Below are 17,198 nucleotides of genomic sequence, written 5' to 3'. Positions count from 1 at the left end.
GATTTGTGGCATCGAGTAGTGCTAAATCGACTATCCAAAATCTGAATTCTGAGAAGTTGAGAATTCTGGGCTCAAGGAATCTTCTAGATTCCCCCAGGATTCCTCAAAGATTCTGTTCCATGGATGGACTGGAAATCTGCAACTCAGATAGTGAATCTGATCTTTCCATTGCGATCCCTACGGAAAACCATGAAAGACAAGTATAAACTTGACTATATTCTGAAATGTCAAAAATTTACCTCCTTGGGGAAATTTCGTGGCTCATGGTTCCGCTCCTTGTTTTCGCTGAAATCATGGTTCCATGTGCATTTTGGAAATGACTGGAAAATATATACCTCTGATGAAGAACGAACAACACCATTGCGTTCGTGGTGATGAGAGGTGTAAAAACCATATAAAATTTGTCAAATTTTGACAAAGTGAAAATTTTGCCCTCTTGCAAAATTCATGGTTCCTGCATTAAAATACTAATTAATCTATCTTCTGCGTCAAAATCTATGCCTGCAGTCTCTCTCCTCCTTGAACTATGTGCAAAGGCAAAAATTTGAGTTTATATAAAATTGTTGGGCGGGTTTTCCAATAAATAGGCCGTTGGCCTAATGGTAAAAGATAGTAATGAAAGGCATGGGGTCGGGGGATCGAATCCCACCCATGCCCAAACCTGGCATGTTTAACCATAATTTCCCCATTTTAATAGGTGCGGTTACATTCCCATTGTCGGCGCATTAAAATTGGCGATTGGTGCAAGGATCGACGCTTATATCAGTGCGAAATGTGAGGTTTCACTAACATATATATCAACGATAAAATCGGCGATCATACAACATGGTTATCGCATAAATCGGCGCGATATATGGTGTTTTTCTGACATATATATCAGCGATATCAAATATAGTTGGATTGTTGGGGTTTGGGCTGGGTCCACCGCCGATGGCCCACGCCCGCCCCTTATTACAATATATATATATATATATATATATATATGGCATAATATATATGCGGGATATATGGACGAGGGTTCGGAGGCTGTTATTGCCGCCGATACCAAAACCATATTATTGATGCGACTTGCGATAAGGTTGTTTAAAGGGTTCTGCATGTGTTGTTGTCGTCGATCCTGAAACCACATGTTTGATTGTTTTATGTAGTTATTTTTAATAACTATATATTAAAACAAATTTCGTTATATGGTTATTTAATGACCATTTTCCATGATTTTTGTCTCTGATGCAAGTTTAGGAGACAAATGAGAGAACACCAAGTGTCAATGGCTGATGGGCTGCCATGTGGGTCCCACCTGCTTATTGGGATGCCATGTGGCACACTGTGGGCCCCACTTTTCTCTTGTCATGTCGAACTTTGAAGATCTCTATCTTTTGCATACGAGCTCGGTTTGATGAACCGTTCGCACCTCCGCGATTAGGATGACGAGATCTTCGATTTGGTCCTAGTTTGAGCATAATCCAAACACTTTTATTTTTGAGCCATCTTTGTCCCATGTGTTTCTCTAGAGCCACCTGGATCAATAAGTAGAGTAGATCCAAGTCTTTTATTTTAGGAAATTACATAAGCAGTTTGAATTTGCAAGGAATTTATACATGAAATCAGAGAAGGAATCACAATAAAAGAGAGGAATTTAAGTTAGTCTTTATGGGTGAATCATAATAAAAGAGCTCTCTAGTAACTTGAAAGAGAAGGATCTCCAAATGCATATTGAGATGCATGATGATGGGAGGTATATTGCTACTGGGATTGGTACAGTTACCTTTCAAAGGGAGTCGGGTTCTCCCCTCACTTTGCGAGATGTAATGTATGTTCCTAGTTTAAAGAAGAACTTCGTATTTGTTTCCATGTTGGAGGATAGAGGTTATGATATGATATTTAGTAATGGAAATGCATTCCTTCGTCACATAGCCATGGGAAAGGTAAAGAGGATAGGGGTTCGAGTGAAGAACCTCTACAAGTTGGAGGTAGAAGATTGTGTTGCCTTGAGCATGAAAGCAGAGAAGGTGTAGAGCCAAGACATTAGTGAGTTGTGGCACAGGAGGTTGGGTCACTTGCACCATGGCGCTTTGAAGATCATGCAACAAATTTCTACCGAGCAGGTAGAAACATGCAAAGGGTGTACATTGGGAAAGTACACCAAAGGTTCATTTCATGACAAAGAGAGTCGAGCACATGCGATCCTCGATCGAGTTCACTTAGATGTGTGTGGACCATTCTTGATAGAATCCCTGAACATGCACATGTATTATGTTATATTTGCTGATGATTTTTCTTGTAAGTGTTGGATCTTCTTCATGCAGAAGAAAGATTAGACTTTTGCAAAGTTTTGTGAATTTAAAACACTGGTCAAGAAAGATACGAGTAGGAAAGTTAAAGCTCTCAGAAGTGATAACTATGGAGAGTGTGTGTCGAATGAGTTCAAAAACTTCTGTGCATAAGAAGGAATTCGATGGGAGTCGATAGCACCTCATAACCCACAACATAATGGGGTGGTTGAAAGGAAGAATATGAGTATTATGGGAGCGGCACGACTGATGTTGCATAATCAAGCCTACCATTACACTTGTGGGCTGAAGCCTGCAACATAGTTTTTTATTTGCATAATAGAATCCCTTATCGAATTCTTGAGATGAGTACACCGGGAGAGGCTTTTTCAAGGAAGAAACTGGATGTGGCACACTTGATTTTTGTTTCATCAACCCACTGCCATGTAACCAAATATGCACGGAAAAATCTTGAGCTAACAACAAAGTTGGGCATATTTGTGGGGTACAATGATACACCTCAAAAGTATCATGTGTACCTGCCAACCAACAAGATGGCAATGGTTCGCAGAGATTTAAAATTCGATGACAGAGGGAGTGAAGATTTAAGGCTTCACTGATGTAGATTGGGAAGGGAGTCCATCTGATAGGAAGAGAACATTAGGTGGGATCTTCAGTATTGGGTCAGAAATTGTTTCTTGGTACAACAAGAAACAGAGATCAATTTCACTATATTCAACTGAAATAGAGTACATGGTTACTAGTCAAGCAACTTGTGAGGCTATCTGGATGAGAAATATTCTTGTTGGTTTGTTTAGTAAGTAGATGGATCCAACTGTGATTTACTGTGATGATTAGAGTTGTATCAAACTCTCCAAGAATCCCGTTTTTCATGATCAGTCCAAGCATATTGATATCTGGTATCATCATCTTCAAGATTGTGTATAGAGGAGAATTATATTGTTTGAGTACATTCCCAGAGAGGAGCAGGATGCAGATATTTTGATAAAGGCTTTGTTAAGATGAAAATTCGAGTTTCACAAAGGCAGGATTCGGGTAGCAGATAATCCCTTCCTTGTTGAGAGCGAGTGTTAAAAATAGCAGCAAGAAATCCTAATTTAATTTGTCCTTAAATTAAATTAGGAATTAAATTGAAATTCTATTCTTGTAGCAACTTGTAATAGTTAACTAAGTTAATTTGACTTAGTTGGCTTAGGAAATTCGAGTTGGAAGGCTATCTATAGTTATGTAGAGTGAACCCTAAATTTTAGGGGTCCGGGTTGAGTTCTTTTGAGTTGTAATTAATTAACTCAGTGTAACTGAGTTATAATCAATTAAACTAGTTCTAACTATTGGAGGAACTAGTAGGAGGTCTAGTAGTGGGGATGGCACCAGTGCATCTTCACTACCACACCAATTAGCTCAAGATTCAGTCATAAATAACTCATGCATGTTAGTTTAGAGGAAGACCCAGTTGAGATTAGAGTTCAGGGGAAATGTATTATCAATTGTATAATTTTTCGAGTTGTACAGATGGTGCATGCAATTAGTTGAGGGCCTATGGATGGATTGCGCAGTCATGGGTGGAGAATTTCCCAATTAAAAATGGGCTATTTCTCTCAAGAATTGTGCAAGGAAGTAGCGGCTTGGCAGGGAACATAATTGACAAAGTGTTGGCTTGAGTAGGGTTGTGAAGCAGAGAGATAGATTGTACTTGTGCAAGAATTTTTCGGGTTCAACAAGCATTGTATTTTCTTCTTATATCCTCTGGTTAAGGCACTATAGATAGTTGGGGTTTTGAGCAGTTTCTTTCCCTGGAAAAATATTGTGTTGTGTGCGATTGAAATTCTTCCATTTCTTCTTATTGTTTTCATTGATCAATTTTGGTTTCCGCTGAAGAGTAGAGTAGATTAATTTCTTGTGTTTTAGCATATCACATAAGTTGTTGAATCTACAAGTAAAAATCCACAATTCCTTGAGGAAAAATGCAAGGAAACAGGGACTTGGGTAGGCTTGGATTTGGTTAAGTATTGACCAGAGCTTGCCTAAGAAGCAGTGAGATAGATTATACTAGTGCATAGGTTTCTCGGACTTGAGCAAGCATTGTTTTTATTCTCTATTTTTTGACTAATGCAATACAAATAGGAAGGGATTTTGAGCAATTTCTTTCCCCTTAGATAAATCTTTAAGCATATGTGATTGAATCTTTTATCATGGCTATGTTGTGATTCGTTTAATTGTTTCCGCTGATAAGTAGAGTAGATTCAAGTATTTTGTTTTAGAAAATTATATAAGTAATTTGAATCTACAAGGAATTTCTACAAAGAAAACCTAGTTTGGTTTCAAGAAAACATTATCACAACTTAAAATTTTAAGTATTGGTGGAAGGATCTAGGGGAGATGCTACCTGGTTTTAAAATATGAAGGCATTGTTATGATGGATGCAAATGAGTCAAGGAGGGCTCGATATTTAAGGTAATAGAGAAGGACACATATTGTTGATGAATGGTGGGAGCATACATTACGTGAAATCTGAAGACAACACAATGTTAATTTGGAAGCTTAGTGACAAATTCTAATCATGGGATGAGATTCATATTTTCGAGAGGACCAATTTGGATAAGGGAAAGTGTATTTTTGAATTAAAGCCAACATATGCATATTTGATCAGGTCGACTCTAAAGCAAATTGGACATCCTTGGAAGGCTATAAGTACAAGTGACATCAACCTCATTTGGACATCATCATTATGATCATTATTCTTATTTCTTTGGTTTGGCTTGCACATGTCTAAGATGGTTTGCGGAAAGTTTTTTTGCATAGGTCCAAGATTGAAGTGTTTGAAGCTTACACGTGTCCTAGGGTTTTGGTTTCCAACTGTAGGCTTGTCACAAACAATTCTCGGTTGAAACTACATGCAAGAAAGATCATCCATGAGGCTGAAGCCTTTCAGCTACACGCACATCACGCCATCCCTGCAGTTGGGACCTAAGGTTTGAATTTTACAGTTGACCGAAAATTTCGTTAATTGATCGCAGAGTTTGACCAAAGACAATGACAATTGATCGCAGGCTTCTGAATCAAGGTTTTTGATTATTGGCATTTTTGGGTTCATCTCATGATATTGTTTAGTTAAATTTTTATGGATAGTTGTATGGATGAAGATATGGATAATTGTACTCTCTTTTGTTGAATCATCAATAAAAATCTAATAAGAAGAGGAATTTGAATGGTTTTCCTCATAGTGGGTTTTGCCCTACTCTCTAAGAAATCCTGGTGTCTCTATGTGTGAATGCTTTTCTTTTATTGTTTCTTTATGATTTGCTTCATTGATGATGATGTTGTTCTTTCTATATAATTGCATATGCTGTTGAATAATGTTGTAAATATGAATAATGTTATGATGCTATGGGGTGAATTCTATATGTAAATGATGAAATGAAATTAACAAAACAAAGAACAATATAGCCCTAAGAAAAATTTACATGGTATTAGAGCTGGGCTGAAGAAAAGTCATTGAGATCACCCCTATGAAGGCACCTTTGTTAGAAGCAAGAGAAGATGGCGGAGACCTAAAAGAATACTAGGGTTTGAAGGAAACCCTAGATAATTTTGTTATTAGGGTTTGATGGATATTATGAGGTTAGGGTTTGGAAGAAACACTGGATTATGACAACGTTTGGAGATATGCACTTAAAAACCTTATCATGGTCAATGTGAAAATGTTCTAACACTTATGACAGATTTGATGTAGCCTCTGATGGGATACTCTCAATTAGGCCTTGGTTATTGGTGAAGTTGGTTGAAATATATTGAAGGAAACAAGTGTTATATGGCCAATCGAGAGTCATGACTCTTGAAGGTTGGTTCAAGAAGGAGATGATCACCTCTCATTGAAGATAAGTACTTTTCTATTCATATTACTCCTTTATGTCTTTACTTTTGTTTAGATTTATTGATTTGATCATTGCCTATACTTCCTACATGTATATTTGAGTATTTAGATACTTCTAACCTCTTGATGAGTTGTAATAAGTAGATCCTTCTTGAGGATCATGGCTAGTGTAGGAAAATAAAAGCTAGCGCTAGAAAAGGAAAAGAGGCACCTGATGAAATGTTGACAAAGTGCTACAAATTCCTACGCCAAATAAGAAGGTGCACTGGTATTTGAATACTACACAGTATGTATGGTGCATTGTTTCAATGTTATGCTTCAACCGCGAGATTGGATGACAAGGTAATCCCTAAGCTATGATAATAATATCACCTTCACAAATGGCTCATGCTTACATATGAAAGTAAGTTTGATTCATGGTACTTATGATGAGATGGTAGACTTGTACAAGTATCTTACATTTTATTAAGTCATGGTAAATATACTTAAAAACATTGATATTTAACAAAGTATATTACATTTTAGACATGATGGATTTCTAGATTTTATGAAGCAAGCTAGATATTATTGTTAATTCTTGTGATAAGCATGATAACCATGATGATAGAAGTGTAACAATATTGATATTTAATCTCTTCTTGTTTACCTTGTTTAGATTTTGATAAGCTTAGTAAATTGGACAATGTGATAAAACTGAATGCCTTGACTTGATGGTTGATGATAAAGAAGTGATTAAGTGATTATGATCTTTGAAGTATGATGATAAACTTGTCAGTTAATTCCCTAATCATAATACTTTAACTCTTGATGAAAATTTGATGTCATGTTCATATGTGATGATGAAGTAGCTGATGCTGACATTTTATGACCATGATGGATATATGTTTAGGAACCTGATATAGTTTTATTTCATAGCTTAACAGTTTTTTTGATGCATGAAGGTATTATAGGCAAGTTGATGTTTGAATGATGATGACTGAAGTGGCTTCTCATTAAGAGGGAGAAACTCTCCATAATATTCCTATGCCTATTATAATATTTAATTTGATGTCCTGGATGAATAACAAACTTCTGCTATTGAGACATGATGATTGAAATCTTTAATGAGTTGTTTAATCTGATACCAGATATGAGCATGATGACATGTTTATGATATATAGAGAGTTGAGCTGATCGAGAACACTGAGCCATCTCTTTCCCCCTGTTTGAGCTCCTAGGGCGAGGAATTGAGATGGAAGGCTCCCAGGGTTAAGGGATTTATGGACGATAGGGTCATATATGTTGCCTCCCTATCTATCGCCCATAGGGTGTGTGTGATCCTTGTATATTTTGACAAGTCGGGTATCTCCACCTATCTTGGGCTATGCAGAGTATACCCTAGTTAGAATCATACCCACAAGTTGGGCTTGTTGGGAATACCACTTGCCTGACAATGGGTTGAGAGAGTGATTGGGGGTGTGTGATCCATACCTTTGGTCAGTTGGGTATCTCACCCAAGCTAATTATGATGCAGGTGTTCTACTATATGACTATTGGGTTTCATTTTTTGGGAAGATCATCGGGCAATAGGATCGTTGTGATCCTTACCTCATATAGAAAGTGGTATCCCACCCATTGATTGCATCATGGGATGGTTGCGATCCTTGCTTGGTAAGTGGTATCTCGCCTATTGCTTGACATGGGGTGAAAGTGTCCTGTAGGACATTCCTCATTATCATTTCAGGTTGAGATTGAGCTCCTTGATGTAATTTCGTATTGAGATGTGCTTCTTGATATTTTTTCAAATTGAGATGTGCTCTCCATCGTGATAGAGGGTGGTAGCTTAGGTTCCCTATGATGTCAAAGTATTCTTCTTTTGGATTCGAGAATGTTCACAATATGAGCAGAGACAATCAAGAGATAAGAAAAGATGAACAATGATGTCATTTGATGACGAGATACTTGAGATTGGATATGATTTGATGACAACATTATTGCGATGATTACATGATACACTTGGAATTCATCCCTAGCTGAGAGGGAGTGCTAATTTGGCAGCTCAGTGATAACTGCCTCACATATTTTATGCCATAATTTATTGATATAATTGCACTATTCATGCATTATTTTTAGATATTTCTGCATTGATTTTTGATTCTTAAGCTTTGAAGAAAGTAAATTAGATATTTAGCAATAGTTGCTTCCCATCATAATTTAAGAAATTATTTGCATAAAAATGGATAGGAATAAGATTGAAATAAATATAGTTAATTACTTCTCACCATTATTTATGTTTTCCTCAACACTTATGTAGGAGTAAAACAGTAAATGTCTACACTTACTAATGGTTACTACCCACCAAAATTTATGCAAGTCCATGTGCCTAAGCAAACAATTGATCTATCCACTTCATGTCTCAATTTATTAGTTCCTCAAAGCTAGACTATAAGGTTCCATTTGCCTATTATACTTTTTTATGTGATTTTTGTCATAACTTAATTTTTAACTTTGGCAGGGACTAAGCTTCCCTTGCAACACTTATTAGTCCATGCCAACGGAGGAAACTTGAGCATCTTATTGCAACCTTGGCAAAATATAAGTCATGTGGATAGTGACTTTATACCTGCCAAGGACAGGTTATATTGTTTTTTATTTTGGTAAAAAAAATCTTGACTTTCAATTAGTTTTTAATTTTTTAAACAAATTCTATGAAGTTTCTTAAAGTTTTGATAAAAATAAATATTAAACTAAATATTTTGAAAACTAAAAAATATTTTTTAATTTTAAAAAATGTAAATTGTTGTTTTTTCTAATTTGTTGAAGTTGGTTTTAAATTAGTTTTGAACTATTTAAACAAATTGTATGAAGTTGGTTTTAAATTAGTTTTGAACTATTTAAACAAATTGTATGAAGTTTATTAAAGTTTTGATAAAAATGAATATTAAACTGAATATTTTGTAAACTAAAAAATATAATATATATATATATTTTTTTTCATTGAAGTTGGTTTTAAATTGAATTGTGAGATATAAAAATTATACTAAAAAAAAAAGTTATTATGATTGTTATTATTACCATTTTTTTTTTCTCCACAGGAAAAATCAAACTCTTTATTAAGTAAATAAAAAGTTATAGTGTATATGCAAGAAGCATTCAATAATCAAAGTGTGAATCCACCATGTGTAGAAAGTGAAAACGACAACATATTGAGGAAAAGTGAAAGAGCACTTGCTCAATACTGATAATCATATGTAAAAATTCTATAAACAGTCTTCAAATACCGGGTCTCTCTCAACAGTCGAAGAAAACAACCCATAAACAAAAACATATATAGGAATGGTATCCGAAGTCCATCTGACATATACAACATAAACATAAAACTGAAAGAGAGCTAGAAGCTGGAAAGACAGTTTAGTCCCATAGCAACAAAGATGTATTGAATGATGCCACATACAAAGATGTAAAAATGTGAGATTTTTAGAAGTAAGGAGGCCAATTTGACTCAGTGACTAGCTTGTTATCCGAATCGATTATGTGCTAGCTATCAAGAGCTTGCTATAGACATTTTCTAGAAAAATAATCTGCCTCCATATTCCTTTCCCTGTAAATGTGACAAACAGTTAAATCAACAAAGGTTGATTTAATATACAAAATTTAATCTAAAATAGGAAGCAGTGTAAGATTTTGACATCGCTGCATATTGTTTGACCAGTTTATCACATTCAGGGAGTCACTAAAAATATGGGCTGAACAATCCCCAACTGCCTTAACCAACATAAGAGAATTTTCAGAGTTTTTAGTTCAACAAAGTTATTTGAACCAATACTAATGCCCACTGAAGCTTTTAGGATTTTGTGTTCATTTATGTGAATCATGATCCTTGCCCCACAATGATCATGAGCATTTGTAGCCCCATCAAAATAAGCCCATGTAATATCAAGTTTGATGATTTCTTCTTGAATAGTATGAGTAGGTAAAGTAGGAGTGATACAAGGAATCAATTCATAGATATAAGCACATTGAATAGCTATAAGATAGGGATGTGAAGGCTGATCCATAAAGATGCTTTTATTTAGAGCTAGCCAAATTCCCTAGAAAATAATCGAGGGAATATTCTTATAATGAGTATCAGATGAACAAGACCACCAATTTTTCCATGCATCCTCCAAGGAAACCCCAGACCAATGTGAACTAATACCAACAGTCTTCAGAAAAAGCTCCCAAGTTCTTCTAACAGAAGGACAGGTTAAAAAAAGATGAGAGGAACTTTCTTCAAAGTTTTTGCAGAGGGCGCACCAACCTGGGCCTTGTTTGTTTCATTTTTGAAGGTTGTCCCAGGTTGGGACTTTGTTCTTGAGAATACACCAGAAAAAGAGTTTGGATTTTGTAGGACAAATGAGTTTCCACAAAGGCTTGGACCAACAGTGCCTAACACCACCCACCCTTCTATCCATTTGTAAATTGTAACCAAACTTTGGAGCGTATATACCACTGGGAGAGTAGACACAACGAATATCATCGTCCCTTTCCTTTATAAGGACATTTGATCTCTGCAGTTCCATAGTGTAGTCCCTCCAGACACCCTCCCACTGGGGCTGTAGGTCTAAATCCTCAGCTGACTTCCAACCATGATTCCAAAAAGTAGTGGTTGCCTCATTTGAGATTTGATTGAGAGAAAATATCCCCTTGTAGCAAGGGACTCTCTCAGCTTCCTTGGAAGAGTGAAAGCCTCGTTACAACCAACCCACGGACCCACTCCCACTCTAACACTAGAACCATCCCCAACCAACCAGGATAGCGCATCATCAACAATGTCAAAGGACTTAATAGTTGCCTTCCAGATGACCAAAGAGTTTCTAGAATAATTCCCCGTGTTCTCATCCAAGCCATCAAGGTCAAAGGATCTATATATTTCCTTTTTATCACTGATGTCCATCGGTTGCCGTTGGTTAAAAGACTCCAGCCAGATTGTGCTGCCAAAGAGCGAGAAAAATAAGAGAGACCCTTAATGCCCCACCCACCCTTATCTTTTGGACTAGCAATTTTATCCCAGACCACCTATGGGAGAACATCATCCTTCTTGTAGCCTGCTCAAAGAAACCGAACACATATTTTCCTAATTTGAGAAAGAATGCCTTTCGGGACCCATGATAGAACAATCCAGTAAACTGGTATGATGCCTTTCGGGACCCATGAAAGAGCAATCCAGTAAACTGGTATGGCCTGCTCGAGATAACCACTTAAAGTTCCAGTGTTTGACTCACTTTTCAACTTATGATAATAGTTATTATGATTGTTATTGTAGTCTTTTCATTTGGATAGTTGCCCATAATTTAAGCAAATAGTTGTACAAAAAATGGATACTAACAAGATGCAAACAAATGTAGTATGGAGATATTATGCTAATTTTTTTATATTAGTTTTTAATATTATATTCGTTTAGCGTTATATTAAAATATATTTAATTTAGATGTATGTTTCATATTTATATATATAAATAATTTTCAATAAAATAATTATTATTTTTTAAAATTATTAATTACTTTTTGGATAAGAGGAAAATACCAAGCAACATCCATGCACATTACACTTTTTATTAAAAAATAAAGTCCTTGAAAATAACAAATTCTGTATGTATATTTTGTTTTTTTCTAATAAAATAACAAATAATACAAGGATCTCCCATTAGAGAAGGATCTCCCATGGCTTTTGGCAAAGAGTGACGAATTTTGTTTCGTCTCTTGCACTACTTGAAATAACCATATTGACCACTTTGTTTATAAACAAATTGTATTTCATAAAACAAAACTCGAATCTTCTCAAATCTTATTACACCCTAAGTTTAGGTCATTCATCTGGCAATGATTACATAAAATAACCCTAACCCACACATGAGAAATAAGGTAATTTACAAATTCAAGTATTATATCTATATATAATGTTTTAGGTGATTTTTTTTTGGTGGGCTAAACATCCATGGGGGATTTGAACTTTGAATCTCCCAATTTATATAATACTTCATAACACTACGATCACCAATTGAGCTGCCACAATTTTTTAGGTGATTAAATTTTGATTCATTTTTTTCAATGTAATATATAAATGAATATTCAATAGAAATACATGTATTTTATTATTAAAGCTTCTAAATTAAATGAATTATATATTTAATAAAATTTTGCCTTAAAAGAAACTTGAAAATTAACTCAATTGATTGAGGTCTCATTGCTAAAACACCTTCCCATTAAAAGATTATAGATTCAATTTTCCTTCATACCTGAGTTAGACTGGTATTAGTTTGACCAAAAATATAATCTCTTAAAAAACCCCTTCGTCCAATATGTTAAGTTAAATGAAAATAAGTTCACTTTAAAATAAGTTGTTAACGGGAATGAGTGTCCACTAATTTTTATAATCCTATAGCCCTAATAAATGGAAACATTATTCATCTCCAAGCAACTCCACGTGTACAAATTATTTTTAGTCGTTATAAATGTCAAAATATGTAAGTTTTAAATTATTATCAAGTCAGCAACATCGTTTCCAAAAGACAAATCTTGGACATAATATTATAATTATAAAGCATTGCATTGCATTGACAATGCTATTTACATATTATAATAATGCAATAGGGGACCTTAGATGCCTCTTTAATTAGTGATTTTTGTCTTGGTTGTTGAATCCCAATGCAATAATATTAAAACACTAGCTACCTTCCATGATTTATGTGCTTCATATTGTCGGCAATATGGAGTATCTGGTAGATATTTACGGTGAGATTATTAGATTCGGAAAATTAATTATTTTAATACATTAAAAGAACACTTTAAAAACAGTAGAAGGATGTTTTTTAAATAGTTGAATTGACCAATTATGTTCTGCTGCGTTGGATAATGATGATTTTTCTTTCCAGTTTTAATTAAATATATTTTTTTATTAATAAAATATTTTGATATTTATATTTTTATGGCTATGTATAGATTATTTTAAATCATTATGACTTTGTTGTATGTCCTATATTTTTATTATTTGTTTTTTCATATTCTATTCTATTATCTTTAGATTTTATATAACATAATATATTTTAATGTTTTTAGAAAAAATATTTTAGTATTTTAAAAATTTACATAACAAAAAAATATTTTAGTATTTTTAGATTTTATATAACAAAATATATTTTAATGTTTTTAGAAAAAATATTTTAGTATTTTTAAAGTCTACATAACAAAAAAATATTTTAATATTTTTAGATTCATTTATAATATTGTAATCATTATGACTTTGTGGTATACTATCTTTTTCTTCACATAACAAAAACATATTTTAGTGTTTTTAGATTTTATATATTATTATGAGTTTGTCGTATGTCATATCTTTCTTCACATAACAAAAAAATTTAGTATTCTTAGATTTTAAATAACAAAAAAATATTTTAATGTTTCTAGATTCATTTGCAATATGGTAATTATTATGATTTTGTGGTATGCTATATCTTTCTTTACCTAACAAAAAATATTTTAGTGTTCCTCAATTTTTTTATTTTTATTTTATTTTATTTAAACTGGTTTTCTGACTACATATATGGATTCAACAACCTCAAAAACCCCTATGACACTGCCATGTCAAACTTGTGATTTCAATAAAACTATGCCTACAATTTTTCCTAAAACATAATTTGTAATTTGAGTGGAGACCAAACTACCTATAACATTTGTAATATTTTTCCATAATAATAATAATAATAATATTTTGTAATGTAAAATTTGTTAAGTTTTTAAATTCTATTGTATAATTTTATACTACTTTTAAATTAAAAAACCATTTACAAAAATCATTATTATAAAAAATATTTTAAAAAATATTTCTAATTCATTCTTAAAAAAATAAATATAGAGTAACTTAATATCAATTTTATTAAACATTAAATGTTTTAATTTAAACGTGATATAAATTTAGCTTTTTCTACTATTCAAAATAACGAGTCAGCATTTTGGATTAAAAGTGAATAGATATACCATTGAGATATTTCTTATCATAAATAATACAAAACTCTTTAAAAAGGAATCACAATGATCCTGTCCAAATGAAGTCAAACTCTTCTTAATGTAATATGAAAAAAATTCTAGACTGCAAATAACTTTACACGAGACCATAGCTTGGATATCTCGTTCCTGACTTGCATGGTCGCTCGTTACAGGGATCTGAAAACTTCTAGAGCGCCAAAAACTTAAAACATAAACCCTTTTAACCTAAAAGCCAAGCTAACCTGAAGGATAACTTTTCACGAGATCATAACTTTGATATATCATTCCCGACTAAGCGTGGTCACTCGTTAAAGAGATCTGATCGAAGACTCATATTCTCCACTAACGCCTTTTTTGAACTTTTAGCTGTTTTCGTTGGGACAATGTCTGAAAAAATGCTATTGTTTGTGTTCTAAAAGAATGGTAGCTCGCTAAAGAGATCTGACATAGAACAATCATATTTCTCCCAAGATAAAAAACCATACCACTTAAATTGGATTTCCACTAAACTGGTAAACCTATGTATCATAGTCCTTTTTCAAAACTTTATCCAATTCAGAGAATTAAGATTTTTTATACAACAGCTGGGACTTTTTACAAAAGTCTGGGTGGTGGTAAACTTGCACACTAGGTTTTTAGAAGTGTTGTAATTTGACATTAAAATGATTAGATTTGGCTTGAATTTAACCAGATCTATTTTAAATATAGATCCACAGAAAATCTAATTTCTTTATACGTAATTTTTTTATAAGTCCATATTATTTAAATATTTTATATGATTATTTTTTTTTTAATTTTTTATTTTAACTAAATAAAATTACAACTTTAATGATACATAAACAAAATTACACATCTCTATAAAATAAACCTCTCCACCTCTCCACGCAACTAGATTCAACTTCGAATATTTAAATGGCTGGAACTGAATTGCCAAGGCGACACGTTAGAGAAATTTCCTATCCTCGTCTGCCAAATTTGGATAATTTGATCTCCCCGAAAAAAACATTGAGCCTGTATTCGATTCCACATATTCAAAAGACGACCAAACGACACGTTACAGAAGCTTCGTATCAGCTCTACCTAAAATTTGGATTGTTTTGGTGGAAAAATACTAGTAAGCCGAGGCTTCATGAGGTAGTGACCACATTTCTCTGTACCATGAATCTTTTGAAACGCCAGCTTAGAGTAACATGTAACCAGTGCACAACTTAAAAGTCTCTTCCTCCCTTCAGGGTAGTCGACCTGATTTACGTTTAAAGATCTCTTCAACGCAGTAGATTCTTTTTGCTGCGAGTTTCTCGGTCAGCCAACAGAATAGTGCAGATGATGCAAAGATCTCTTCACATTGAATACTAATTTCTTTTTCACATTTATTTCGCTACGAGTTTCTCTGTGAGAAGAACAGTGCAAATGATTTAAAGATCTCCTCACCGAGACTTTTGATGATAAATATTTTCTTCTTGACATTTATTTGCTGCACTTTTCTCCGTGAACCAGCAGAACAGTGCAAATGATTTAAAGATCTTTACATCGAGGCTCTTGAAACTAAATATTTCCTTCTTAAAGTCTATTTTGCTGCGAGTTTCTCCGTAAGCAAGCAGAAAAACGCAAATGATTTAAAGATCTCTTCACCGAGATTCTTGAGACTAAATATTTCTTCTTGACGTTTATTCTGCTGAGATTTCTGCGTGAGCCGGCTTAAACTAAATGTTTTGTTTCTTATATTTATTTTTCTGCGAGTTGCGATGGGCCAGCAGAAAAATGCATATAAAATGCGGAAAAAGACGCAAATCATCAATAGAATCCATTATTGCGCTAAAAGCGCAAAATGCGGGATCAGTGGTCACTAAAAGTAAAACAGTTTGAACAAAATGCGAAAATGTGAGCATGGTTATCACTGAAACCAAAGCGTTAGGGGCCGCATTACGTCGAAAACCAAGCCTGTTTTAAAGAAAAACTAGGTCCTGTTTGCAGAACCAAAGGGCAAGCCAGACGGCGATTCTAAAAGATTCAGAGAAGTAAATGGGAAGACAGACGAGTAATAATCTAGATTCTGAAATCATAAACAAAATTTATGATGCATGATAATGACAAGAAAATGAAAAGGTAGAGTATAGTCAAAACTGCTTCCAAACTGTAAATATCTACCTACAGAAGTCCCTCTAGGCAATATTTCCAGTACTACAGTCAATGCGATTCGAAATTCCTATGTCTTCGTACGAAACCCTAACTCCTTCTAGTCAAAACTTCCACAATTTTCAGAGCTAACACGAACCTTTCGAGAATTGGAGTTCACTGTTTCAAATTATTTTTCGTGACAAGCGCTGGTACCACAAATCTAGTTTGAATCGTGGTCTGGGATATGTTTTCGCGTTAAAGAGTGCAAGAATACATGGACAAGTAACGGTAAATAGAAAATTTATATGCAAAAGATCGGTGTAAAGAATGGTCTGAAACTTACGAAATTCACTCTGCGTGAAGCACCCGTTCGTATAGCCGTCCATGTTAAAGGCTGCACCTCAGGCCAACACCTTAATCACAGAGCAGCAAGCAATCAATAAGAAACCCGATGCAAACACAAGAATGGAAAATAAATATTTGTAAGAAGAGAATCGTAACAGATCCATCGAAACGTTTGGAAGATGATTATTGCAGGGACCGCAGCCGGACTCACCGCTTGTAATCCGTAATCAAATTCCCCGTTGAGCTCAGAGATCCTATGCCACTGCCAGGATGTTTGAAGCGGAGAGGTACGAACTCGGGACGAACTGTTTCTTTTGCCGCTATGGTTTTGTTCAGGTTGCAGATGTTTGGCCTTTGAAATATTGCTATCCTTTTATGGCTTGGGTGGGTGTGTTTTTCGGTTTCCAAAAGCAATTGTAATAAGGCCTCCAGCTACTTGGCATGTCCATATATGCAAATGATATATACAGGAAACATATTATTATATAAATGCAATTAATTATTTTTTATTACTTTAACTCACATCTCAACACACACACTACAACCTACTCGAGATTAATGATGTTT

The sequence above is a fragment of the Pinus tabuliformis genome, chromosome 4_1, assembly GCF_031772625.1.
Source record: "Pinus tabuliformis cultivar Carrire ecotype Pingquan chromosome 4_1, CPIR1, whole genome shotgun sequence".
Taxonomy (NCBI): domain Eukaryota; kingdom Viridiplantae; phylum Streptophyta; class Pinopsida; order Pinales; family Pinaceae; genus Pinus; species Pinus tabuliformis.
Note: the sequence above shows the minus strand (reverse complement) of the source record.